We start from the raw sequence: 24577 nt of genomic DNA on the forward strand, positions 1-24577 counted from the left end.
GGAATGGGGGCTAGCAAGAGCGGGCAGAGAGGCGGATGCAGCCGGTGAGAATATAGTGATATGACTCCCCTATCTATGGCTCTGTGGGTGTTCCTTTTTGGTCTTACCGTGTCCTGCGTTCTTGGGCGGGGAGTGGGAGCTGAGACCCTGCACAACAAATGGCACAGCGAGCAGGGTCCCCTGCACGACACCCCTCTTGGTATGTGTCAGGCAGGGTGCCATGCGGGGTCTCAGCTCCCGCTCCACACATAAGAACGCAGGACACGGTGAGGCCAAAAAGGAACACCCACGGAGCCACAGATGGGGAGTCACACCACTGTATCCTTGCTGGCGGCTGGGCTGGAGACACAGGAGGCAGGAGCCACACTGTCTGCAACCTGCCGGCCACTTCTCTGCAATCTGCAACCCACACTCCGCCGTGCTCACTACTATCCGCTCTTGCCAGCTCAGCCACCATCTTCTTCTAGCCCCCATTCCTCTGCTAGCGTAGCCACGGCAGTTATATTAGTGGCCAATGGCTCACTGGTTACAGCTGACAGCCAACTAGCCACAGCTGATGGCCATTTACTACCCGAGCCAGCACCTTTCCATGTGAGGCCGAGAGCCTGGAAACTGCCCTCCTGGCTCTGTCCCCACCGTATGTGTCATCACACCTTTTCCTGTTCTGTGGGAAGTACTTGGGCGATTCATAGGTCACATGACAGAGTCACTCACATGATCACAAACAAGCCAGCGCAGCCCCCGGCATAATGACAGGGAGGCCACCTCGCCATACAGTCGGTCGCCTCACTCTGCAGAGGTTTGGCTCTGGCCTCCGGCAGGAAGGACGGCTCTGCCGGTGCAGGCACAGCCTCGCACGCGTGGCGCTTGGGTCCAGGAGAAGTAAGGCCGCGGCTCATGAAACACCAGCCATTTTCCTGCATTTTAAATGGTAGCTGAGGTGATCGTGTGACTATCTGGATGGAATTGCTGTGAAGGTGGGGCTGCAGCTGCTGCAGTTACCTGGGAGTCAGGTTGTCGACGGGCCCCGTCCGGTTGTTCCATGGGTGGGGTGGGTTCCAGGCACGTGGGCGTCTCTCGGTGACGTCTGAACGTTACACAGGAAGTCTTTCTTTGAGCTGCATCCTTACATGTTAAGGCCCTGCGATGAGAAATCGGTTTTCCCCTCACAGACCCTTCTCATTTGAAAGCCAGATGGGAACTGTGGTACACGACACGTGTCGCTAAAGACCCTGGTACTCCCCAGCTCACATGTCCCCAGCTGTTTTCCAAAGTCTGTCCTAGGAGGGCGGCGGACAGTCCCGGAGCCACTGCCCTGAGTGCTGCACAGGCGTGACCTCTGCTGTCCCCTGCGAGGGTCCGTCCTCCCCTGGGCCGCCTGCCTGCTTCTCGGGTCTGAGTCTGCGCCTGACACTTACGCTCGCACCCCAGTGAGCTCACACGTGTCCTGTGGGGACTTGCACCTGTGACACAGTTGTACACATTGATTTTTTGCACAGGAATATCGTCCCTTCCTGTATTAGAAAGTACGCTTGCTTTTGGCTGCAAATGTCAGACACCCAACTCAAGCTGGCTGGACCCTCCGTCCTCACTACCCCCAGAAGCTGCAAAGTGCAAGACGTCGGTGACTGGGCAGTGGTTGGGGACGTCAGCGGTGGCCACCGGCCAGCCACACCCGCGTGTCCCTCTCCTCCTCTCGCTGCTCACGTATCAGGCAGGCCAAGTCCTGGCCTGAGCAGAGCCATAGCTGATTTCTTGCTTGTGTGGATGTGAGTGACAGGTGTGGTCTCGTTGTACTCAGGGGCCCAGGGGGACAGACACAAGTGTGACGTGGCCTCCGCTCTCACAGTGACACGGAAAGGGGACATGGGCGGTTGTGCAGTTGTCGTCCAGCTTCTGTCCAGAGGACTCCTAAGTCACTTCCGCTCGTACCTCATTCTCCAAGGCGGGAGCCGTCCTCCTCGGTGCCTGAACGGGAACGAAAGCGATGACATCGGTGAACAAATGAGTCCTGCTCTTGAACTCAGTTGCGTTCCCGTTGTGTCCTCTCACCTGCCTGCCCTGTCTCAGCACCCGCCCCTGGTTCAGTGCCCCACTCAAGGTTTCCGTGCTGCTGGGTTCCCCCGGGGAGAAAGGGACCATTTGCTAATGGGTGCCAGGTTCAGAACTGGATTCCTTGTGACAGGCCTGGGCCTCGTGCCTGTCCTTGCATCTCTGAGGGACAGAAGTGAGCCGTGTCCCTGCAGAGGTGCGGAGGAGGTGGCCTGGAGGGCAGCTGTCACCGTCACTGCAGAGCCTGCAGCAGGCCGGCAAGGGGCGCCTGTCGCCCGCCCCGTGGAGCCGACCTTGGGGGCCACCTGGCGCCGCCTCGCGTGTCCTGGGCAGTGTGGTGGGTCGTGGCTTTACTCACATGTTCACCGGTACGATCGCGCAGTCCTTAGGTGGCCTGTCCCCAGGGGTCGCAGCAGCGCTCATAGTGCCTTGTGGGCTTGCAGGCAGAGTCCCGCAGACCCCCGTGGAGCAGGGACTGTCACTAATGGGGGGGTCGGATGGGGACGTGAGGTGACCCCCTCAGAACCCCCGCCGGACACGACGCAGAGAGGGCTGGGGGCCGCGGAGCACGTGGGAGTGGCCGGGCGGTCAGGCGCGGGTCGCAGGGCCTGGCGTTCTCCCCCCGCTCCGCCTCATTCATGACTCAGTGTTTTCTGGTGAAATAGGCATCGCACGACTGGGGGGAAAGCCCCTCGGTCCGTGGTTTGCTCAGGTCTGCAGTCCATGGGGTCAGTGCCGGCCGCACACCCCACCTTGCCGGCCGTGGTTCCCTGCGCCCCCAAGAGAAGGGCTGCTCTGGGTAGTGGAGGCGTCAAGCAGCTTGTCACGACTTCCACGGTCTCGGAGGAAACGGCGTCTGAATGCCAAGACTGCAATTTTATCATTATCCCAGTGGGTCTGTGTTCGACTTGATACGTTGTAATTTTCACAAGGAAGGTGCCAGGGAGAGCTTCCCGCGGCCTAAGGCGGACAGAAATAGAAAGCAGCTCGCCCTGGTTCTGCAGCTCGGTGACAGCTGAGAAACGCGTACGTGACCAGGAGTAGGTCCCCTTTTAATCTGTATCCATGCGATATGAAAGTTACATTTTTTAGTTTTGTTTATTGAAAACAGGAAAATCATTAGTTCTTAAGAGAGCCATTTAGTATTTCAGTGTGATAGACAGAAAGGTTTCGCACAATGAAGAGTTTTAACTTTATAGTGTACCTTAAAATGTACTTATATCTAATATACTTACTATTTAACAATCAAGCTGGCATGTAATTTCTTTGCTATGTCCTGCAAAAGGCCAGTATTATCTCATAAAAGGTTCTGGGTCACACACCGATATACAATTTAACTCGGTGTATTACTATAAAGTGTGGTCAGTTATTTATAGTGTTTTGTCTAAAACCTGATTTCAAAGCTATGAAAGCTAATGCAATTTCGGCCACAAATGTCAGCAAATGAGTCATTCTGCAAGGACTCAGTGCCCACACTTGCACAGAAAATCCATAGAGTTTAGACGCGTGTACAGTTTTTCTTTACCATTTAAAATAATAGGAATTAGATGCTCCACCTTCTCTTTCAGCTTCACATACACACGCTCGGGATTAACAACTTGACCCCCCGAACCCCCCCCAGTCCTCGAGCTGCCTTCGTCTCCCAGGTCCTCACCTGTGCTTGTGGCTGCTCACCTGCCCCGAAGCCCCAATGTTGCGCCCCCTGTGCCTGGCTGCACTCAGAATGTCCCCGAAGCCAGAAGCATGGCTTCCCACTTCCCGCCTACCAGAGGAAGCAGTTGTACCGGGGAAAAGGGACAGGCAGCAGGGCCTTCTGGCTCCCTCTGGACTCAGATGCCGTGTGCCACCAATGTGATGCCTGATGCAGGAACTGTCTGGCAGTCGGGGGGCCACTGGCCAGCTTGCTGAGGCCCTGGGGGTGAAAAGGTGCAAAGAACAGTTTGACTCACAGGCTCTCCCCGCCCCTCTCCCCCACCTCAGTGCGTCTCTGAGCCTCAGTTTCCCCAGCTGTCCCCTGGGGGTGCTAGTTGTATGCATTTGATGAGCACAGTGAGGTCGGAGGCCGTCGTTCGCGGAGAGTGCAGTGTAAGCTCAGCACTGGGGTTCGTACAGCGGATGGGCCGTGTTCCCGTGTGGCGTTGCCTATGGGTGTCCCCAGCTGTAGGAGAGAGAAAATAGATGTAGGAAATAGGAACGGGGAAGGTGCACGTTACGTGTAGTTGTAATTCATCCTGGAGACGTGTTTGCTGTAGGTTTTCACCACGTTACCACCCAACTCAGTGTTGCTGTGCCTACTCTCATCACCTGTGACACCTGTGCTGTGATGATGCAGAGCGTTGATGTAGGTGACAGGTGGGCCCTGTCACCTGCTCAGAAAGGAGAGGTACCGTGGTAAAGCTGTCACAGATTTGGGGATAAGAACCAGTGCTTGCAAGGCTGCAATTAATCGTGTCTTCTTGGACTCTAAGAGAAGGACAGATGTGACAAGTGAGCAGGAGAAATGGAGCAATTCAGTGCTTCCAGTGCATAATCTTCTCTAACATTTTTCCCACTAAAAAATTGAAGTCTAATTAATCTACCGCTAAATGTGCAGATCTTATGTGTTCGGTTTGGTGCATTTTGACGGTTGCCGGCACCCGGCAGCCACAAACGGGCACCCCAGGTGACACAGAGCACCCCGCCCCCCCCGCAGCCCCTGCTTTCCCAGACATCACACAACTGGGGACGTCACGTGTGTGTGCTCAGGGGGTGGCCCGTTCTGCTCAGCACCATGCTGCAGACTCAGGTGAGGTCGAGTGTGCCGAAAGTCCTGCTAAAGGCCAAGCAACGTTCCCTGGGGGGCTGCCACATGCTGAGTGTGCATTTTCCCGCTGACAGACGGACCGAGGTTTGTTTTCCACTCTTGGGCCATTAGGGTTTTAATGGGGTTTTCTTAGATTCTGTGTCTGTCTGTCTGTCTGTCTGGCATCTGGGAATCACAGGGCCAAACCAGTGGCCAGAGTTGTTCACAGCTCCCCGGGATCAGACCCCGCACGCTGACCCACAGCCCCCCTCCACCTCACAGACCCTGTCCTGAGTAACCCAGATCCAGGTACCAGGCAGCGGGATACCCCACCTCTGTGCCCCGGAGCCTCCCTGTCCCCCCGACCAGCCAGTCCCGCCCAGTGCCCTCGACCCAGCGGTGCCTCCCCACGTGGCCCTCATGCAGTGCCAGGCCCTCCTCGTGGGCAGATGTCATCCGTCCTTCAGTGGCATTACCTCCCTGTGTCCTCACGCAGGCAGCGCCCACACGTTTTGCGCCATCTCCTTCCCACCAGCAATGTTTGGGGGTTCCCAGTACAGCCTTCCTGAGGACGTCTGTCAGTCTCTTATTTTAGCCCTTCTAGTACATGAGAAAGTGCACTGTACTGCGGTTCTAATTTGCATGACTAATGTTGTTGAACATCTTTTCATATGCTAATTTGTCACTTTTATGTCTAATGGGAAGTGTTTGTTCAAGTCTATTGCCCATTTTTATAGGGCTTTTTATCTTTTCATCATTTACCTCTATATTCACATACAAGTGGACTGCTATTTTTTTCCTAGACTGTTAATTTTCTTAATGATTAATTTTCTTAAACCTATTAATTCTCTTAATGATGCTACTTTATGATAAGAAAGTGTTAATTTTGAAGAAATCCAGTTTATCATATTTTGAAATGGCTCACGTTCTATGTGTCCTGTGCATGGTCATGACATTATTCTCAGGCCTGTGCTTCTGGAAGCTTCATTTGTAGTTTGCTTCTCACATTAGATCAACGATCCGTGTCAAGTATGTGTTTATGGACGCAGTGCATACAGAGTGAGGATTCTTGAAAAGACAGATAACCACTTTTGCAGTAACATTTACTACACCCTCCCCCCATGAACAGCCTTGATGCCTTGGTTTAAAAACAAACAGAAACCAACCTAATATTGCGGGTCTGTTTCTGAACTCTGTTCTCTTGCCTTCGTTCATCCGTGCAAACCCAGCCCTGCCTTGTAGGTTGACGTCCATCGGCAGCCTTTTAAATTTGTTGTTCCTTAAATTTGTTCTGGCTTTTCTAGGTCCTTTGCCTTCACATGTAAATTTCAGAAGCATCTTCTCTGTTTCTCCCAAAGGGCCTGTTGGGACAATATTGGATCTTCCAGTCAGTACACATCTCTCCTCCTTAGGCCATCTTTAATTTATCTCAGCGATGTTTGTGCTTTCCCATGTCGGGTGTGGCAAGCGTTAGATTTCTTCCTGGGTATTTGAAGTTTTTAGACACTATTGTAAGTATGACTTTTTTGTTTTGCATGTTTTCATTGTTATATTTAGAAATACAATTGATTTATAGTAAATTGATCTTGTATGCTACAACACTGCTGGTTCACATTACAGTCCAAGTGGTTTTCTTTTTACCTTTGTCAGTTTTATGGGGTTTTCTTATATCCAATCATATGAGGTGTGATAAAAAAATACAGTGAATGTTAAAATTTTAAAAATTACTATAGTAAAAGACACATTGCCATTAATCCCCCTCAAAATACTCCCTCCCGCTTTGAACACACTTATCCCATCATTCTCGCCACTTTCTGAAGCAGTTCTGGAAGTCCTCTTTCGTGAGTGTCTTTAGTTGCTCTGTCGTGGCTGCCTCGATGTCCTGAATCATTTTGACTTTGGGGAAGAGCCAGAAGTCGAACGTTGCCAGGTACCGTGTATAAGGTGGATGAGGACACACCGTAATGTTTTTATTTGACAGAAATTGCCGTATACCAGACGTGATGTGTGACACGGAGCCTTGTCATGATGGAAGATGATTTACAGCACACTTAAAACACACCTTCTCTCAACCATAGCTCACACCCAACTGCCTGCACCAAACAAGCTGAAACTTGTCACACACTGTTACTAAGGTTCGACGTGCCACTTCCAATATTGAACACCCCTGCCTTTCTCTTGGGTGGCACTCAGCAGCAGCGTTCGCCATGTTTGGTGATAACATGTTTGGTATGGTCTGTGAAATGACCTTCACATTTTTCCATCCTGCCTTTTATTTCCCCTGCGGCCTTACTACACGGTCCAGGGCCCCCTGTACAGGGTGCCAGGGCACCTGTCTTCTTCCTGATGGGGAGGGGCCTATTTCCCATCATCAGCAATGATGGTAGCTGTAGGTTTGCTGGTCATCCTGTCATCACATTCAGATGGTACCTTTCTGTCCCTCCATTGCTGGGAATGTTATCATGAAGGGGATGGCTTTTGTCATGTGCTTTTTCTTTACTGACAATGATTATGTTTTTTTGCTCTTATATTGTTAATGTGGCATATTACACTAATTTAAATGTTAAACAACCTTATATTCTGATGTATTACCCTTTTTATATTGCTTTGTTTGACTTGTTAATATTTTAAAGATTTTTTGCATTTTTAGAATTTTAAGGAATTTTTTTTCCATGAGAAAATATTGCTCTGCTTTTTTCTTGTAATATTTGTCAGATTTCTTAGTGTCATGATTATACTGGCCTCATAAAGTGAGTTAGGAGGTGTTTCTTCTTTTTCTATATTCTGAAAGAGGTGGTGTGGATTAGACTTATTTTCCTGATGTTGGAATTCACCTGTGAAGTCATGTGGCCTGAAGCTTTTTTTTTCTTTGAAGCTTTTTTTATGGAAAGGGTTTTGATTGCAAGTTTACTTTCATTAATAGATATGGGGTTACTTTGATATTCCACTTTACCTTTCATCACCGGTAGTGCGTGTTTTGGAAGGAATTTGTCCTTTTTATAAAATTTACCAAATTTATTGTCATAGAGCTGTTATAATATCTTCCCTTATGATTTTAATTGTCTGTAGGATCCATTGTGATGACGCCTTTTTCATTTGTGAGGTTGGATTTTATTTTTCTCTTTGTTTTCCTGTACATTATTGCTAGTGATTTATCAATTTTATTAATGTACAATATTTTACTTTGTTGGTTTCCCTTGTTCTTTGCCCTTTAAGTTTTTCGTATATTTATACTCTTACTTTTTCTTTGTTACATTTATTTTGAGCTTCCTTTGCTCTTTTGCCTTCTTAAAGTGGGATTTCATATCATTAATTTTAAACCATTATTCTTCACTATTAAGTTAAAACTATAAATGACTCAACTACCTTTTCTGCAATGCATGATTTTATATTGCTTTCATTATTATTCATTTAAAACTTTTTCTATTTTATACTTTATTTCTTCTTTAATCCATGGGCTATTTAGAAATGTATATATTTTTTCTAATATTTGTGAATTTACCAATTTGCCCATTATTTCTAATTTAATATTTTTGTTGTTAGAAAGGTTACTATTTGCTTCAATTCCTTGATGATTTGACAAGTCGGTTGGTAGGGCAGCACGTGGCCTGCCTTTGTGGCTGCCCAGGTACAGGTGACCACACCTGTCTGTTGTACTGTTAGGTGTGTCCTGTGAAGCCGCTGAGGTCCAATGTGCTGATCCTGGTTTTCAGATTTTCTGTCTTTACTCATATTTGGGGGGTGAAGAAGGGGTCTACTTGTCCTGCCCATAACTAAGAGAGTGCTTTAAAGCCTTCCACTCTATTGTGGGTTTCTCTGTTTCTTTCTTGGGATTGGTCAGTGTGTGCTTCCTGTATTTCGAAACCTGTGCCTCAATCAGGGCTGTTATCTCTTCCTAATGGTGCAACCCTTTTATCATTACAGAATGCCCTTTTATTTTTAATACCATTGTTCTAATATTGTTCTAATATTGGTATGTTCTGATATTGGTATGTAACACTAGCTTTCTTGCACTTAAAGTTTGATGATTCATTTTTAAACTATTTATGTTCAACCTGTTTCCTATAATTTAAGTGTATTTCTTGTGAAGAACACATAGTTGCTTTTTTGTTAAGTCTGATAGTCTCTGCCTCTTACCTAAAGGGGATAGTCAGTTTGCATTTATTGTGATTATTGATATGTTTAGGTACAAGTGTCATATATTGATTGGTACATGAGTTCACTCTTGACTCCTGTTGAAGAAGGGAACAAATTCACAGGGTTTTAATTTTCATTTATTTACTTTTTTTAGTTTTGTTGGGGTATGATTGGCAGATGTAGGATTTTTAAATTAAAGCTAGTTAAAGCTTTAAAATATTTTGCAACTTGTGATTAAAACCCATTGATTTTGGCCCTTTCCCAAAGTCCTTTCCAGACACATGGAAAATGTATTAAGCCATGGGACACTTTCTGTCACCCTAGTCTTTCTAGAACATGCCACTTTAGCCAACTACAAATTGTTAATAGTTCCTCATTTCTTGATGGAATGCTCTGAGGGTTATGTGCCTGTGAATGAATTTGCAGAAAGGTTTACACAGAAGAGAGGTTTTCCAGTCACACTGCCTGGGTGAACAGCCCTGCTCCCTAACTCTAGGTGGCCTGGCAGAACTCACAGAAGGCTACACTGCTGAGAGTCTCCTCAAGCTGTGCTATTTGTAATTTCTTACATTGATTTCCAACAATGGAGAACTTAGACTGGCGTGTCTGGTAATAAGTTGATGGATTTCATTTTATGTATGTGAACTTTAGCAATTTCATAGTTTCAACATTCCCCCCCCCCATTTTATAACCAGGGTTTGGTTAAGCAGTTGTTCAATATCCACCCTCTGTTGATAACTTGCTGAACAAAATATTGAATTTTAAGTATACCATCATTTTGGCTTTCTTTAATAGGGACTGAATAAATAACATTAACTTTACCTTACAAGGAAGTTAATATTTTGGGTATTTACTTTGCAAATCAGTAAGGATTCATCCGATATTTATTGTAATGAAAACACGGAACATGTAAAATCAATACAAGGTCTGCCAATTAAGTTCATGAACTTGCCCCCGTGCGCTGACGTGGGCAGCACTGAGCAAACAGCTCGGGAAGGTCTCATAACCTGGGTGTATCGGTGTCTCATAGCTGTGTTCCTGCTGACGTGTGGCGGTGTCTTGCTGAGTGGTGTTCATTATTGCTGTTGCGTGTGTTTGTGTGCTGTCACGAGAATGTCTGAGCTTGAATTAGAGTCACAAACAAACATTAAATTTCTTGTGAAACTTGACAAGAGTGGAGTGAGATCAGGGACATGTTAGCCCAAGTTTACGGGGATAATGCCATGGAAAAAATGGCAGGGTACAAATGGATGAAACATTTTTCTGAGGGGAGAGAACATGTCACTGATGAAGAGAGGTCAGGGTGGCCAGTAACGAGCAGAACTGATGAAAACATTGCAGAAATTCATCCAATTGTCCCTCAAAATCGTTGGCCGACTGTGAGAAGCATAGCAGACCAAGTAAACATCGGTAGAGAAACAGTTAGGAAAATCTTAACTGAAAATCTTGGCATGAGAAAGTTGTGTGCAAAAGTGATCTCAAAGGAGTTCTTGCATCACAACAATGCACCAGCTCACACGGCACCGTCTGTGAGGGAGTTTTTAGCCAGTAAACAAATAACTGTACTGAACACCCTCCCTACTCACCTGATCTGGCCTCCAGTGACTTCTTTCTTTACCCGAAGATAAAGGAAATATTGAAAGGAAGACATTTTGATGACATTCAGGACATCAAGGGTAATACGAACATCTCTGATGGCCATTCCAGAAAAAGAGTTCCAAAACTGCTTTGGAGGTTGGACTAGGTGCTGGTGTCGGCACATAGCTTCCCAAGGAGAGTACAGTGGTACGTAGGTTTCAAACATCTCCGTTGACAAACATTTCGGTTTACGAACATTGTAAATTTTATGGATCTATGGTATCATTAGATAGTAAAACTCATGTTAAATTTGCAGTTTTAGGAGTTGATTTTAAAGTCTGGAATGGATTAATCCATTTTGCATTACTTTCTATGGGGAAACCGTGCCTCAGTTTTCAAACTGAGTTTTGAAAAGTTCTTCGAGTTCTTCAGTTTCAGAACACGAACTGTGTTCCAGAAAGGATTATGTTTGAAAACCGAGGGACCCTTGTACTTTGAAGACGACCATAGTGATTGAGCAATGAGATTTGGTAGCACTTTTTCCAGAATGAGTTCGTGAACTTAATTGTCAGATCCCATTTTTTCCCCAAAAATTTCAAATGAAACTTCCGTAAGTTAGACATTCAGTTGTGCATTCAAAGTGCATGGAATGCCTGTGCCAGGCACACGTCAAGTTTCTGCAAGAAGCATATATATCGGAAACATGATTCATATTAAAATATCTAATCATGGATTTCTGTCAGGATTGTTCATCATTGGTTCAGGATAAAACTTTTGGCTACAGTGAATGCCAGCATGTGACCCAAGTCTGTCACTTTTGCCAGTATTACAGTGATTATTTTTTGAAATATCCAACCCTGTTTCATTTTAAAGAAAGGTGGTCGGTAGCAAGCACTACTTACCAAGAATGGAAATGTCTCGTCTTTTGGGTGAGTGAGAACATGCGCATGCTGCTGGGAAGGCGTGATCGTGAATAATTTAGAATAACTCAAGATCTGTGCGGTGGTAAAAATGAAATATACTTTGGTTAAGTGAGAGAGCTGTGCTATTTGGGTTTCAGGTCATTTCAGTGACACACATGTACGATAATTCGTTTTCCCCCCGCTCCTGAAAATGTGTCATAGAATAAGAAATGCTGTGACACCACACACGCTTTACTGCAGTCACCCGGGAAGTCTGAGCAGTTAGAAATCACAACTTGTGAAAGCAGCGGCTGACGCCACTTAGATTAGCGACTTGTCGTGGTGAAGTGTCCTTGTTTGGTGGCACGTGGAAGCGCCTACCACTCGTTCGTTGGGTACTAGTGCACACTCACCCCAGCAGCCCTGCCTGGGTGGCCCTGAGGGACTCTGCACTTGCTGTCGCACCTGGCCGGTCCTGGGAGGGCCGTGTTCTGTTCTCGTTCCCGAATGCAGTGGGGACACTGTAAACCCAGGGGGCCATGGCCGTGGGGCTCTCGGGCAGTGAGAAGCTCTGCCGGCTCAATCAGGGCCGCCTCCTGGAAGGTGAGGTGTGTTCCCTAGGGCTCATCAGCAAGGGTGACTCGTCTGAGAAGGGAGGAGCATTGCGCTGAAAAGTGGGAGTTTGAGCCCAGAAAATAAACACTGTATGTTCCAGGAGGGAAGTAGGAGTTAAGGCTTTATTTAAATTTGTGGTTTTAAAAACATGCACTTGTTAAAAAAAGTTTGTAGTGATACTTTTTCCTTTCTAAATAGGAAAACAAAACATCGAAGCATCAGGGTATGTGTTTTTTTCCTTTCTTTCCCTTAGTGTAAGTTCAAAATGATAACGTGAGAAACTAACTTTTCTAAAGAATATATATATATAATTAAAATGCATTTTTAATAGAATAATGTACGATCACTGATTTTTGTCTCGGCCATAAAAAGAACTTCTTCTGTGGTTTACATATGAATGATTAATGCAATTTCAATTGTTATCGATTTATGACAATGCTTCCTCTTTGCTTCTGGCTAGATTAAGAATTATATTTTTCTATACTCAAGAAATGGTGTGTAGTCTGGTCTGGTTTTGGGAATGAGTTTCTCTTGTTCCATTTTAAGTAGACATTAGATATAATATTGAATTTTTAGTCTTTTTTTAAATGGAAAGGAAGAGGCTATGGAAATTAGCTGCCCTACTTGTTTGTTTTATTGATGAGGACATTGGAAGTTTATCTGAAACAGATCAGAGAACGTGTACGTTTTCACGCATACGTAGGACAGGATAATTTCTAAAGATACAGATTGGTGTGATTTTCCTTCTCTGTTCCTTTGCACTCTCTCCCTGGAAAACCTGAGACTCTGCCCTGGCGGGAAGAAGGGACAGTGGGGCAGGAGGGGAGCGCAGTGATGAGGAAGGAGAGGGAGGCCCAGGTCTGGGGTGTGGGGGGCCCTGGGCTGGTGGCCGACACAGCCCAGGCGCTAGAATCTTGCGGGGGCCTGAGAGGGGCAGCAGTGTGTGCGGTGGGCCCAGGGCATCGGCGCTGGGTACCGACCGGGATGGCCGACCGAGGAACGGTCACCTCCCCAGTGTGGCCCTGGGAAGCCGAGGTTCTAGATTCCCGGGGACCCTGTGTGCTGGGGAGTGGGTCTCTGCACAGTCCTTCAGCACACTGAGGACCCCCAGGGTCCGGACAAGGCCACCAAACAGTGAAGGAGATGGAGGGGGGAAGCCAGGGATTGAGATATCCCCCCAAAGTCAAGGGACCACAGATGACCTGGCTGTACATTTGAAGAGTGTGTGTGTGTGTGTGTGTAAATGTGCGTGTGTGTGCATGTTTGTGGTGTGTGCATGTGTGTAGGGGCGGGGTGGTGTGCGTGCGTGTGTATGTACGTGTGTGTGGTGGGGGGAGAGTGAGGGCTGCCCTGGATCACGACTGAGGAGCTCAGTGGAGCCCCTTGTGTGTGGGGCACAAGAAGCACACTGAGGAAAGCCGGTTCCCTTTGTGTCACCTTGAGCACCTGGCTCCTGGGCAGCGCGTCTCCTTTCTCTCTTGCTCCATGACAGTGGTGCGTGGAGCTGAGCTGGACCCTTCAGGAGACACCTGGCGGGGGCTGTAACTTAGGACATTTCCAGGCGTCACCCACGGTGGGTGCAAGGTTAACCCAGTTTACTGTCATCTGTCTGTGCTTGGTGCCAGCAGGGTGATGATAACGGCAGTGCCACTGGGGAAGGAGAAAGGCCACCGGGACAAGAGCGGGAAGCGCACAGGCAGGGCGGTCACTGAGTGCGAACACGCGTGGCTGCTGCCATCACACTGAGCATAACCCAGGAGGGTTAGCCGGGAGATTTCAGCGTTGCCAAGCGTCCTAAGCAGCTTGTTTTCTTGAGCTGTAAATCAGCTACCATTTCATTCACCACTTTAGACTGTGCAGGTCGGTGGGCTTTGGTATATCCACAGGGTTGTCAGCCATAGCCACTCCCTCGTTCCCGAACGTTTCTCCTGAAGGAGCCCTGAGCCCACCAGCAGTCACTTGCCGTCCCTTCCCTGCCAGCCGCTGCCAGGCCCACATGAAGGACGCCTGCCGCACGTCACCTTTCGCGCCTGCACTCACCGTGCTGCCATGCGTCTCCGCAGCATGTGGGCCAGGACGCCCCTCCTTTCCCTGCCCAAATAGTATCCATTGGAGGCGGGCGTTCTAACAGTGCCGTGGCAGATCCTTCAGGATTTTCTGTGCAAACGATCTTGTCATGTGAAATTCTGCAGCCGCTGTGTCTCAGGTGGGTGTTGACTCCGTGTGCCAGCCACGCCCCACGGTCCCTTAGCCTTTCTCGCAGAAGCTCAAGGTGGGGCTTACGCTTTTCATTGTACCGAAATTCAAGAGATCAGCTTTTCAGGGTAAATATTTTTTTATTTCTTTTGTTGGAACTGCTTTGACGGCAGGGGCTGGAAAAGTTGAGTCCGGGAGGGAGAGCACTCCCGTGACCACGCAGAACTAGAGCGTCTCGACCTCTGGACTGAGCGCAGGCAGCTGCGAGTGGCCGAGGACAGGTCACCGAGCGCAGTGTGGCCAGCGTTTCCAGGACAGAAGCTGCCGCAGGCCTACCTGGAACCCGTTTCTGAGGGCTTATACTCTCATAGGCCCATCACTGTCCCTCGTTTCCATTTGGCTTTCTGACCTGGGTGTGATGTGGGCCTTGCCTGAGCCCTAATTATAGCAGTAATCATTCTCTGGATTCTCTCGCCAGGGTATCTAATTCTTTGGCAGATGGAGAAGAACTAACAGTGGTGTGTGTGCCCTTCCTTTTTTAAATTTATGAAGTGACAGCAAAAGAAAGATTTTAAAGAGGAGGAAAACAACACAAGTGGAAACATTGAAAAGGGAAGAAAACAGTATGTTTGGGGAAATTATGAAAATAGCACCAGAGGCGACAAAAGCAGGCCTTAATTCACTTTTCCTTGGATGTGTTTATTTTCACAACTAGGTAGTCTTCGTGCTGGAGCCCATTACCTGCAGACACGTTCACAGGTTTCTGTTTTGTTTAGTCAGTTTTTCTACTGGGATGGGAATGAGAAGTGACTTGGCTGCTGGCGACGCAGGGGAAATGCCCGAGGGTCACAGGGTCGGCTCAGCTGCTGAGCGAGTCGGGTTTCAGAGAACGACTGACTTCATTGCTTTGGAGATGCTTCCTAAAAATCATGAGGACTTGCACTTCAGTGCTCAATCCAGTTCAGCCTTTTCTTATAGAACATGTGGTCGGTAGGAATAAAAATAAAATGTATTTCTGTAGGAAGCATGACTATGTTGGTGTACGAGGACTGACAATTAAGTTCACGAACTCATCCTAGAAAAAGTGCTCCATACCTCGTTGCTGAATATCACTATGGTCACCTTTAAAGTCTTCCCCTTGGGAAGCTGTGCACCAACGCCAGTGCCTAGTCCACCCTTCAAAGCAATGTTGGAACTCTTTTTCTGGAATGGCCATCAGAGCTGTCATCATATTACTCTTGATGTCCTGAATGTCATCAAAATGTCTTCCTTTCAATATTTCCTTTATCTTCAGGTAAAGAAAGAAGTCACTGGGGGCCAGATCAGCTGAGTAGGGAGGGTGTTCCAATACAGTTACTTATTTACTGGCTAAAAACTCCCTCACAGACAGTGCCCTGTGAGCTGGTGCATTGTCGTGATGCAAGAGCCATGAATTGTAGGTGAAAAGTTCAGGTTGTCTAACTTTTTCACGCAGCCTTTTCTGCACTTCCAAATAGTCAACTTGGTGAACTGACCAGCTGATATAAATTCATATTGAATTATCCCTCTGATATCAAAAAAGCTAGCAACATTGTTGTAACAAGTTTGCAAACTTAATTGTCAGACCTCCGTAGAGGCAGTTCTTACTCTGAAAAATGGCGAGGAAGTCACCGTTACAAAGCACCCAGTGAGTTCTCACCCCAGGAGCACTGCAGGGATTTCGCGCCATCCCCCTTGGCTCCTGGAGCCGCCTTGTTGTTGAGAGGACACAGACATGAGAATAAGTGACATCATGAATGCAGGGCGGGGCCATGACTGTGAGGACACCCCTGGAGGCTCTGTACCGGGGGCGCTGCGGGGAGGCAGCCCTCTCTGCAGGGCCCTGTCCTGAGCAGAGCGCAGGGATAGGAGGTGGAGAGCGCATCCTGGGCTTAGCAGGGAGCGAGTGTTTGCAGACCCACCTAGCGAGTGCAGACGCCCTGGGCGGGCAGACCTGACTCAGGAGGAACAGGACGGAGGCTGTGGGGGCTGGAGAGCAGGGAGAAGACAGGCTTGGAGGCGCGGCGGGGATGGGACACGGAGGCCCCAGTGGCCCATGGTCAGCAGGCTGGACTTCATTTCCCGGGCAGGAGTCACTGGGGAGTTTTAAGCAGGGGCGTTGGGAGCGCAGGGTCGCCTTTGAACCTTCGCTTCTGGGAAGGTCAAGGGCAGAAGCCTCAGACCTGTTTCGTGCCTGTTTCCGCGCTGCCCAGAGGAGACATGTGGGGTTGGACGAGGGCTGGCCATGGAGAGGCGTGGGCAGAGCGCGTCCACAATGCTGTGAGTGTGTGTACACACGTGTCCGTGTCACATGCAGATGGTCCCTCACTTACGATGGTGCCAACACGCTCTGCATTCGGCTTCGCATCTTGAACGTGGGTCTGGTCCTGGGCGAGCTCTGGACGCGTGTCCTGTGTCCTGATCTGGCAGCAGCAGTGACATGTTTTGCCCATCGGGGCCATGGTCCTAGCTCAGGTGTATCAAATGCATTCTCACCTTCTGCTGTTTTTGGCTCGTGACGGGTTGGTGGGGGCATAACCCCACTGTGAATGCGGGAGCACCTGCTTGTTAATTTTACTTCAGATTGAAATCAGGCATTTGTCAGTGGAGAAGGCATCTGAGGCTGCAGTCACTGTGTCCGCTGAGGTCACCAGCAGTGACAGCGGCAACATAGTAGGCAGTCACCCACCTGTGCAGGGCGCTGTGTCCTCGGGAGGCGGCTGCTGCTCTTAGTCTTGTTTCAGACGAGGAGCTGACTCCCCGAGGAGCGCAGGGATGGTCTCCAGCCGGTGGGCTCACTCTGGCACCGTGCCAGGGTCATCTGGCTTCAGAGCTGAGGGAGGGCCGCTGGCACTGGACGGTGACATTCTGTGTGGCGCCCACTCCACGTGGGCAACTGGGAAGTAACGTGCCCCTGGGGGGATGATGCAGGGTCGTATTGCCTGGAGGTGCGTGTTCCAGGCTCTGGGATGTTCCCAGGATGGAAGGGAGCACGTCCCTGGGCCACGGCTGTGAATGTCTCCTGTTGTCCGTCCCAAGTCAGTGCTCTAGAAGAACCTCGAAAGCTCAGCAGTGCAGATCATGGAGCCCACGTAATTTTAATGTCAGAAGCTGATATGATACATAACAAGGGAATGACCAATATATGTGTGATGTTAGGAGAAAATAACTAAAATGCAGAAAACTTAACTAAAATATTAACAGTTGGTATTCAGCAGTGTGTGGACAGAATAACAACTCTGAGCGAGGAAGGTTTACTTCAGGAATCTAAGAGCATTTCATGATGTCATCAGAGTCAACAAGGTGATTTGGAAAAACCATCTGACCGCAGTAAATATGTACAGAAAAGCCACCTGATTAGGCCCAGACGCCACTCCTCACTTAACATGTAGGTCAACATAAATAGGACGTGTTTGGGTAAAGGCTGCGTGGCACCAACTGGCAGATCCCGCACAGCGTGAACAGCCAACCCCCAAGTTGAAAATCAAGAAATAATGCAGGATGCCTTTGACCACCATCCTTTCCAGAAACGTGCTATAACCAAGTCTGCATGGGTCGGCGTAAGGACAGACAGATGGTTGGACCAGGAAGAGACCTAGTATGGGGGAGACGGCACTTCCATCTAGGGGTGAATGGACGATTCATTTAAGAAGACATGTCACATAGTAGTGCCTCTCCATCTGTCATAAAATTCAGGTGCTCGTAAAACCATATTGTAAACCCTACGTCCAAAGCAAACATTGTGACATGTTCAGTGAAGAGTTTGACAATAAGATCAGAGAAGGACAGACGCCCTTGAACTTCAGAGTTTCTCAGAATCAGGCGGCTGGGCTCTCTCAGTGTTCGCTCTGCGCTGTCACATTGGGAGGTGGTGGCTTCATACCAGCATCTCATAATTTATGGAGGAGAAGTTCCCGCAGCGCCGCTCCCCGGCCATGCCAGCCTGACCTCCTGTGTTAGTTCCCCCCGTTTCTTTCCTGCTTTGTGGTGTGGGATCAATGCAGAAAATCGGCCTGTGTCCTTCCGGACTCTTGCATTCCTGGAGTTTCATTAATGTATCTTCAATATCATTACAAACTCTACCACTGCAAATTGAAAGTGTAACTCGAACTGGTCGGTCAAGTATGATTAAAAACCATTTGCAAAGAAGCAGTAATTTCCCTATAGTTTCTTTGAGCAGTGCTCACACGCGGCCTTTTCCACTGGGCGTGGTGACACTTCCCAGACGGCGTCATTTTCTCGGCCTGGCATCCTCCTTTCTGTGACCTCCGGATTGGAGACGCGGGTCGTGAGGTGTCTGTCCAGTTAACCACGGTCCACTTTTGGGCGCAGTTCTGGCTTGTGCCATTGCTGTGATGTTTTGTGTTTTGGGGGAGAGGGAGATATAAATTGATATCTGTACATAAAATATGGACATTAAGAATATCTTCAGGGGAAAATTAGAAAACAATGTTGGAGGTCTTACTTTAATTTTCCTTGGATATAAACTAAATCTATCTGTACCTGGAAAGTATCTTAGCTTCCTCTTTTCATTAATTCATATTTCCTACAAATGCATGTTTTTTTATCTTTCCCAATGTTGGATCTAGAGTATTTTCACTTTACTACCCTTTTGTGTAGAAAAACAACGACAAGTATTATAACCAGCTCTCTGCCTGGAGCATTAAATCCAAAACGCTTCAGCTCGGCGCGTCAGTTTTGAAATGTTCTCAGGAGGCCTGTTACGCCCGGAGGTTATGGTTTCCAAGCAGGAAATGCCACGCTGGCAGCTCTCAGCCTGACTGCCCTGGCCACCACGTCGTCCCCAACACCCAGGTGTCCTCTCACTGTGATTACTCACTGTGCTCTGCTTTCCCACGCTCCCGGGGCGTTTTCTGCCTGGTGAGAAGTCTGGAACTATCACACTGTTTTAAACTATGAGGTCACTGTGGGTAGCAGTTATCCTTTCTCTTTAAAGAAGAAAAACTGAAAATGTGTTCATTTAATCGGTGCTTTTTATGTTATAGAACAAGATAAAGTGATAGGACACCTTTTCTCGTTGTAAAAGTATTAGGTTGGTGCAAAAGTAATTGCGGTTTTTGCAATTATTTTTAACCTTTTAAACTGCAATTACTTTTGCACCAACCTAATAGAAAGTCTAATAGAAATCAAATTAGTGAATTTTTTGAACACTGTTTAAACGGTATGTACGAGTGACATGGTTACACTGTTAAAACAGTATGTACAGGCGACACGGTTACACTGTTAGCTGCAGCAGGGCTGGTTATTGCTGAGTCATGTCAAACGGCCACCATCACTGTTCTGATTCACCTTGTCACCCAACAGCTGTGTGGCTTGGAAGGGCCTTCAAGGCTTTCTCGATACGTCTGTCCCCAAGCCTCGTATCCGGCCTGGGCAGAGCGGAGACAGGTGGATTGTGAAAACTCACTCTCTTAGGTGTGCCCAATTCTAATGGTCTGATTTATCTCCTTAATAGTTTGCATGTTGCTCCCGGTTACTTTTCCTAAATTGCTCCCTTGACTACATCTTCATTTCAAGGCTTGGTGGCTGCTCATTTCCCGGAATGAAATCTGTACATTTCAGTGTTTCATTAAGCCCCTCCGCCCCCCACCGTGGGCTGGAACGTACACCATCGCCATCCGGAATTCTGACATCTCACGCACCAGACATGGCGCTCGGGACACTGGCTTCCACCCGAACCCACGGCAGACACGGGCACTGACTGTGCCGTCCCTTCCCGGGGAACGTGGGTTCCTTGCGAGCACCCTTCCAGCCATGCTTTTCCAGAAAGCCACAACCCAGCTGTGAGAACTGACGTGCAAGGCAAAACCATTTCACCATCAAATTTGTCTCCAACTTTATAGCGTTTAGCAAAAGATCTGTAATGTTTGCTTTTACAGTGAAACATTTCATGCATATAAAAGAGTATGTCTCATGCACATAAGTTATAAAGAATAATAAAATAGGCTCTCATGAGCCCTCTGTACAACTTAAGAAATAGATCATTACTGGTGGCTTTGAAGGCTTTTTATGATTCTCTCTATTCCCAGGTCTTTCCTTACCCTACGGGCTGGCATCATTGGAATTTCACATTTAGCATTTTCTTGCCTTTCATTGTAGTTTATATGTATTCATATCGCTCTGCACAACTGTTAACTTGGGGTGCATTTATTTATTTCTTTATCATTTCACATACAAGGTCTTCTGTTGTTCTGCAGTGTGCTTTCTCCTCCGGTGTAGTTTTGGGATTTGGTGATGAGGGTGTGTGAAACCAGAGCTTCACGGACTCAGTCGGCCACAGTCCCTTTAGCTGGTCACTCGTCGGCGACGGGTCCCTTACGGTTTTGCGGATACACAGGCTGCCAGCATCAGTTCTGAGCGTGCTGAGTGCCTCCTGTCCGAGAGTCTGCTGTGCGTTCCCAGGACAGAACCCTCTGAGCCTGGCTGTACCTGCTGGCGATGTTGTAACGGAGGGTGCCTGCGCCTGTGCTCCTGCAGCCGGGGCAGAGGGAGCGCTTTTCTGCTTTACTCACTCGCCAACACTTGATGCTCTCTTTTTAAAGTCTTCCAACAGTTTTATCTAGATTTTGAGATTTTCAGTAATGTTCCATGTCTTCCTTTTTGACTTTTTCTATTTTATCCAATGGGTTTGTATTACTTATTAAATTAACACCAAAAGCTTAAAATGTTTTAAATGGAAAACTGGGATAGACAATAATCTGTATATTATGATTACAAACATATAAAAATATACTGCCTTTGTGCGTATATTTATAAAAAGGGTAAACATTGCATGTATATACTGTGTATATACATACACACACATAGATACGTACTGTGTTTCCCCGAAAACAAGACCTCACCGGAAAATAAGCCCCAGCGTGATTTTTCAGGATGACATCCCCTGAACATACGCCCTAATGCGTCCTTTGGGACAAAAATTAATAGAAGACCTGGTCTCACTTTCGGGGAAACACGGTACATACAAACATGCACAGTAGCTGGATGGTCGCTGAGTTCCTATTGCTCGATTCACTGAGAGCACTTGGCTTGGCCGTCTGTTCTTGGCATTCTTGTTGCTTAGAGATGATCCCGTGGTTTGGATAGAGAGCAGGGAAGAAAGAAGTCCCAGCACCCACTGGCGTTCACTTTAAATGTGAGCGAAACACCACTTCGATGCCCCTCCGTGCGGTAGGAATCCACTAATGCACGTTCAGTGCACCCAGGATGGCATTCAAAACATCCATGAAGGACTGGGACCTGCTGCGTCAGTCAGACAAGCCTGGGTGGTGCCCGTGGTGTCACCGGGGGTCTGGCAGAGACGGGCTGGCGCATGGCGGCAGCGTCCCGACTTTCTGTTAGTTTTAGAGCAGCAGCTTTGTTTTTATTTCTTTCTCCCATTCCTGCCTTGGGGACATGCATGTCACAGAAAAACACAGCCCGTGTCAAGGGCGCGTCTGTCCATACGGCCTTCAGATCCTGGAACGTTTGTTTCCAAAACGCCCAGATGATGATGAGTGTTCTCTGTTCATACACATACTCCATTGGCATAGTGTCTCCATAATGAACATTAATCAGGAGACTTTCGTTACAGGAAATGAGAATCCACGTTTTTTGTTGTTCCTTGAAAATATGTTTTAAGGCACCAGTTTTGCTAAATAATCGTCGTCGGACCTGCAAATAATTGGACGCCGGAGGAAGATGTGGGGAGAGGATTTTAACGGACGCTTAGCATTCTCAGCTTTCTTAGCTTGTGATAAAACCTTAATCACTCAGCTTTCAAACTGTAGAATTAGCAATTGCGGAACTAAAATAAGGTTATCACGCCCACCAAAGTATTTCACAAGCAATTACTAATTAACCTGCACAGAGTCATTTCCACTGAGCCTCACCCCCGAGTCCATATCTAAAGCCTTCCTGTTCACGGGCGTTGGGGAGTTGGGATGGCGCATGGGGTCCCACTTGCTTCCTCATTTGGGGTGTGTGTTTAACGGCAAACGCTCAGTCTGTCTCCCTGGCAGTCCTGTCCCATTTCCCGGCCTCCCCAGAGCCTCGCACGTGTGAAGAGGTGACACTGAGCCAGGCGAGGAAGGTCCGGTCGCTCGACCCCCCAGGGGTCTGTCCTGTGCCCACGTGAGGCTGCCTGTGGGGCTTCCACGCGTTGGGAGCTTGTCAGCTGCATCCCCGGGACCTGCAGGTACGTGCTCTCCTCTTCGGTCGCAGCTCCCTGTGGACCCCAGAGCTCTGGCCGCCAACAGGGGAGACCTTGTTGGTGTTGAGGGAAGTCCTTCCTTCTCTGTCCCTGGGCTGCGAGCTGAGGACTTCGTGGAATCTTCTCAGTGGTTTTGAAAGCAGCGCGTATGGGAACAACCTGAACATTGCGTCCTGTGTCCACCTTCCTTGTAAGAAGGAATCGCAGAGCGAGAAAAAGGGGGAAACTCAAGGGAAATTAACCCAAGTCCCACGTGACAGAGCAGCCACAGCAGAGCAGACGCCGTCCAGTCTCGTCACTGACGCCGGGGCTGGAATCTGGAAGTTCAGTGGTGCTTCTGAGTGCATCGCAGCCTGCAGCACGATTACTCTGGGAGTTTTAAAACCAACAGCAGTTCTGGGCCCCATGCCTGGGAATTATGGGGCAGTGAGACCGGGCACCAGCGTTTTCACTGCGCTCCCCAGATGGCTGGTACAGAGCCACGCATGGTGGCCACTGCCCCACTGACTCAGCACAGACTGTCCCCAGGGTCTGCCGGGGGCAGCTCCACGAGGGGCCTCTGGGCGGCCGGCCAGGCGCAGGGCCACACAGTGGGCCCAGCAGGCCTCGGCGGCCTTGGAACAAGTCTCTGAAGAGGTTTGTTGTTACGATTCTGTGTTCCTCTTGTCACTGCACATTCGGAGAACACACACTGCTGGCCTGCAGGCACATCTGGTTAGGCCCACCCGGTGATTAAAAAACAAATGGGTCGCCAACATGAAAACAAAAGACAAGTGAGAAAGTATTGTCTAAACCCGGGCAGCAGGGTCCCTTTGTGGGGGTGGGCGTGGGCAGCTCCATGCAGCCTTTCCTGGGTCCCTCACTCACTCACTCAGCGTCTGCCAGGTTCTTTGAAGAGCGTAGTAGGAATATCGGAGTGTGTTCCGGAACGCGATCCCTTGTCTTTGTCACTCTGAAATGGGAAGGCCCGGGCAAGGGAGCAGGTTTTGGTCCTACGAAGCCGAACATGTGTCCCAGTGTCCACATCGTGCAGTGTTTCTGGAGGGTCTAGACAAGCAGGAAGTCAGCGGCGTCTGGCTGGGCACACGCCCGATCCAGAGGCCGTTCCAGAAGCAGGTTGTCCTGCACGTGTTCACGTAGGAGCGTTCTGGGGGCTGGGGACACCGCACAGGCCCTCGGAGTTGGCCTCTCCCTCCACACATGCACGGAGCTCATTGGCAAAGGCAGGTCTCCCTGGAGTCACACGTGGGAGACGGTAGCATGTGGGTTACCACTGTGTGAATGGAAACTCGTCGACTCAGGGACACCTGAAAGTCGTCATTAAGGTCCTGGGATCTGCCAGTTCCTGATACGCGTGTTCCCGATACGTCCCACACGGCACATGTGGGCAGTGTCAGTGGTCAGTGTCTGTCACACGGGTCGGGGAGGGGAGTCACCTGTGTGCACTCACTCGGGATACCCACCTGGGCATAGCCCGTGGGACCCTCGGAACTTTGGTTGTAAAGTTTTGGTTCTTGGACACGAGCTCATTCGTCTATGAATGAGAACTGTCTCTGCGTAAATTGGAACTCTGACCGATCTCCTCCTTTGGGAAGTGGGGGAGATGTGTCCCCTATCCCATCGTCACACTGCCCCCAGTGAGACGATTCAAAGAACTGTCTTCCTGAGTAGAAAAAATACAGAAGTGTTTGTAATCTGTGCAGTGTTGCATATTTCTCCAGGGGCAAGTGAGTGATCGGTGACCCTTTTCAGATGTTTTCGGTGGGAAAATGCATTCTTGTCGGAGGTTTCAAGATGGACTGCATCTAAATTGCAGGCATACTTTGTTTGGCCGACACAAATGTTTTTAAGTTGCCTTTTCATTAGTTGCTTGCTAACATTTGAAAACTGGGGGAGATCTCATCTAAAACTCTGTACGTCCAGGGTCTTCTGAAAAGTCGGGGTGTCTGGTGGCCCTGGGCTTACAGTGCATGGGGTGGGGTGGCCGGGCCCCAAGCCTGAGTCAGGGGGACACGCACGCCGCTGTTCCGTCTCCACCCCCTTCTGGTTTTATCTCTGTGCCTTCCAGACTATTCCACCTGGGCC

At 48.6% G+C, this 24577-nt stretch overlaps 1 protein-coding gene across 5 annotated transcripts in view; it reads left to right on the plus strand.

Annotated features, from left to right (window-relative positions):
• CNTN3 (contactin 3) overlaps positions 1 to 24577 on the plus strand; it is a 180649-nt gene that overhangs the window by 16882 nt on the left and 139190 nt on the right. The window contains exon 2 of one of the 5 annotated variants that reach the window (XM_081072444.1): positions 6193 to 6345. The exons of the other annotated variants lie outside the window; for them this stretch is intronic. The gene's annotated coding sequence lies outside the window, so the exon portion shown is untranslated. The remainder of the gene's footprint in view (positions 1 to 6192; positions 6346 to 24577) is intronic. 5 annotated transcript variants of the gene reach the window in all.

Source organism: Rhinolophus hipposideros (assembly GCF_964194185.1).
Source record: "Rhinolophus hipposideros genome assembly, chromosome: 14".
NCBI classification, from domain to species: Eukaryota; Metazoa; Chordata; class Mammalia; order Chiroptera; family Rhinolophidae; genus Rhinolophus; species Rhinolophus hipposideros.